Source organism: Sorex fumeus, unplaced genomic scaffold (genome assembly GCF_029834395.1).
Source record: "Sorex fumeus unplaced genomic scaffold, SorFum_2.1 ptg000003l, whole genome shotgun sequence".
Taxonomy (NCBI): Eukaryota; Metazoa; Chordata; class Mammalia; order Eulipotyphla; family Soricidae; genus Sorex; species Sorex fumeus.
This window is the reverse complement of record NW_026606060.1, coordinates 31,541,338-31,544,926: the sequence shown is the minus strand read 5'-3', so window position 1 is coordinate 31,544,926 and position 3,589 is coordinate 31,541,338. Positions and strand designations below refer to the sequence as shown.

Genomic DNA, 3,589 nt, shown 5'->3' with positions numbered 1-3,589 from the left:
TCAGGCAGGAATTATGATGTAGGTCACCTGACTCCTGAATCATGCCTAGGGATGAAGATGATTTGGGTGAAGTGGTAACTTTGAGTGAGAGTACTAATTTTGAGAAAAGAGTTCTCCACCTCCATGCTTGACTCACCTCTGTCACCCAGTTTTGTCCTTGAAGTGGATCAGGGTTGGTAAAGTTGGACGCTAGTGCCTAGGCAGCATGGTTAATCTGCATCTGGAATTCACTTGATTTGCACAGTGCTGGAACTGGTTGCCACCACCTTAGTTTTCAGAGAGTCATGGACTCAGGCTAGAATGAGGATTGCTCTTTTTTTTTGTTTTTTAAATGGAACACTTCATGAATTTGCGTGTCATCCTTGTGCAGGAGCCATGCTAATCTTCTCTGTATTGTTCCAATTTTAGTATATGTTCTGCCAAAGCGAGCACGAGGACTGTTCTTTTATAGGAAAAGGGACATCAATTCTGACCCATTGCCTAAGTTTTTCAGGTCTGCCACTTTTTCTCACAGGAAAGATTTTCAAGAGGATGTGAATAATGAAGTAAACTAGTTTGATAGAGAGAAATTTATGTAGAAAACATAAGTAGAGAATGAGAGAGACAGACAGACAGACGGACAGACAGAGACAGAGACAAAGACAGAGAGTTGTTCAAAATAGAACATTCAGGCTTCTTTCTCCAAAGGGGAAAATGCTGAGACAGCATTGAGACTACATCTCAGACGGAGATTTAGGAGAATCTCTAAAATGAGGTATGTGCACATGCCACTTTATGAAAGTGTGTTTATAGTAGAAATTTCCCCAAACTGCTCCTTGCTTGGAGTAGTCGATGTAGTATGGGCATTGTCAAAGGGGAGTCTTAAATATTTGTTTGGGGGCATGTGATGATCAGAATCACTCTTGGTGATGCTTGGGAGAGCAATCACATGGGGTACCAGAGTCAGCCTTTTGCAAGACAAGATTCCAACCTGCTGTACAATCTCTCCAGGCCCTGAACCTAGGATTCTTCATGTCATTTTAATATCCTTATTACTACCTTTAATATTTTTGGAAAAAATTCTTGTTTTCTAAGGGGTTCCACCCTTCTACGGTCCACCGTTCTCACTTTATTCTTCTGGGTGATATATATGTATATATTTATAATATATATATATATAACATATACATACTCATACATATATAGGTTCTAGCTCCTTAGCTTTTTGAAGAGCTTCAGAGGTGGTGACGAGGCAAGTTCTTTTAATCATATCATGCTTTTATTACTAAATTAAAATCTCATTTCTCAGAACTGTCTACCTGCCTTCAATAGAAGCAATCGATCACAGTCTTCCTGTTGTTCATCAATTTGTTTGAGTGGTCCCAGTAATGTCTCCATCGTGAGACTTATTGTTAATGTGTTTGGCATATTGAATACATCACGGGTAGCTTGCCAGGCTTTGCTGTGCGGGCGAGATACTCTCGGTGGCTTGCTGGCCTCTCCAAGAGGGGCAAAGGAATTGATCCTGCTCGGCCAGGCCGGCTGCGTGGAAGGCAAACACCCTACTGCTGTGCTATCACTACTGCTCTTTTATACTAGAACTTGAAAAAGCATGGTTTGGGGCTTATTCAGGTACTATTTATCTGCAAATGTCTATAAAAGACACCTGAGAAATATCGTCTTATTTTTCTTTTGTCATCTCAATAGCATAAGTACTCTAACATGGGATGAAAAGTACATATGCCCCTCTTTATAATCAGAATTTAAATCCATGCAAAATGTGTTATATATTATCCAATTTATTATCTCTTTGTAAAGGTAAAGGTAAAGGTAAAGGCCCTCCCGTTGATCGTCGATTTGCTCGAGCGGGCCCAGTAACGTCTCCATTGGAGACCTTGTTGTTACTGTGTCTGGCATATCGAATACTCTCGGTAGCTTGCCGGGCTCTCCGAGAGGGGCGGAGGAATCGAACTCGGGTCGGCTCTGTTGGCCGCTTGTAAGGCAAACGCCCTACCCGCTGTGCTATCGCTCCAGCCCTGGAGCGATAGCACAGCGGGTAGGGCATCCGCCTTACAAGCGGCCAACATGGCCGACCCGAGTTCGATTCCTCCGCCCCTCTCGGAGAGCCCGGCAAGCTACCGAGAGTATTCGATATGCCAGACACAGTAACAACAAGGTCTCCAATGGAGACGTTACTGGGCCCGCTCGAGCAAATCGACGATCAACGGGAGGGCCTTTTTATCTCTTTGTTACTTTCTCTGATGCTGTTTTGATGACTCGTTTAATCTGAAAAGAACCCGAACAGTTGCACTGTTGTGTGACAACACTTTAGGAGGTTCATCCTTGATTAAACTGGATAATTTCTATGAAATTGTCATTGGCTCCTTCTGTTTTCAAGAATATATAAGAAGCTTTAATTTACTGTTTTAGTATACTACAGTAAAATGAATAGTTCTCCCTTTTTTTTAAATCAGGAAGCCACTCTGAGTCCCAAAGTAGTCAATCTATCAGGTACTTCAGCATGCAGAGAATAAAGTCTTTCCTTTTCCATGTTGCAAATTTAACCTGAAACGATGGAGAAAAAGTGAATTCTTGGAGTTGTAATTCTGGTGTCCAGGAATACAAAGGTATAGAAGTAGGTACAAAGGGCAAACAGAAATTCAAACAGATTTTGTCGTTAATGTAATCCAAAAATTTTAAGTGTTTAAAACAATGTCTGCTATTGTGTGTGCTTTTAATATTACCTTTACTTTCATAATGAAACAGGTAACATTCTATCTCTTTAAAAAATATAGTTTAAGAAATTATATAAAGAAAAAAGAAAAGAAGAAAAGAAAGGAAAAAAATAAAAACCACCTTTCATGCCATGAATCCTTAGGGAATGGATTCCAGCAGCTCAGGCTTCTTTCTTTGGTTCTCACAAAGAAATATTCTCAAAGTGGGGCTGGCTGGTGCTTCAATTGTATCCAAGCTCCTTTCTCTTTATCTACCTTCTTTTTCTCATCATTTCTTCCACCCATTTCAGGAAGCCGACTCAGCTCTGAGAGTGCTTAATATGCTCAATCCCATCATTAATTCTCTTGGCAAGAATCTTGCACTATGATGATGCGAGCAGCATTCTGGGTAACATGATAGGCTCAGTTTTGCCAGGGTAACACTTGTTCAGCTGTAAAATCTTATCACGCCGAAGGTTGTGTGTTCACGGGCTCACTGGATGGCACTGTCTCACCGCCTGCGTTCGGTGCACTTGAGCCGCTATGTGTGGCCTGGATCAGAATGGCTGTTCGCCAAGGGCAGATGGAAGAAGAAACGAGGGCCAGGCCGGTCTATATCAATAGTAGTTTATTCCAATCCTCTACACTCCTGTCTTTCTCTGCCTCCTTCTCTCCTGGGCCCCAATCTTGGAACCTCTCTCCTTCTGGCTCTGACTCTGGATCTCTGGAGCCTGAGCTCTCTTGCTTCTGACTCTCTTCTCTCCGAGCTTACATCTTAGTTTATATAGCAGTCACATAAGGCAGTGACATAAAGGTGGGTTAAATACTGACGAATCAACAAAGAGAGGTAAGACCACTCCTCCAGGAGATTAACTCAAGGATAAAATTTCATCTAC

The 3,589-nt window shown here is 41.9% G+C and overlaps 1 non-coding gene across 1 annotated transcript; it reads right to left on the bottom strand.

The window, feature by feature from the left end:
• Nucleotides 1-325: 325 nt before the first annotated feature.
• LOC130029059 (U6 spliceosomal RNA) lies at nt 326-432 on the bottom strand. Its single transcript, XR_008793267.1, has one exon. It is a non-coding gene; the product is annotated as a U6 spliceosomal RNA (small nuclear RNA).
• Between the last annotated feature and the right edge of the window lie 3,157 nt (nt 433-3,589).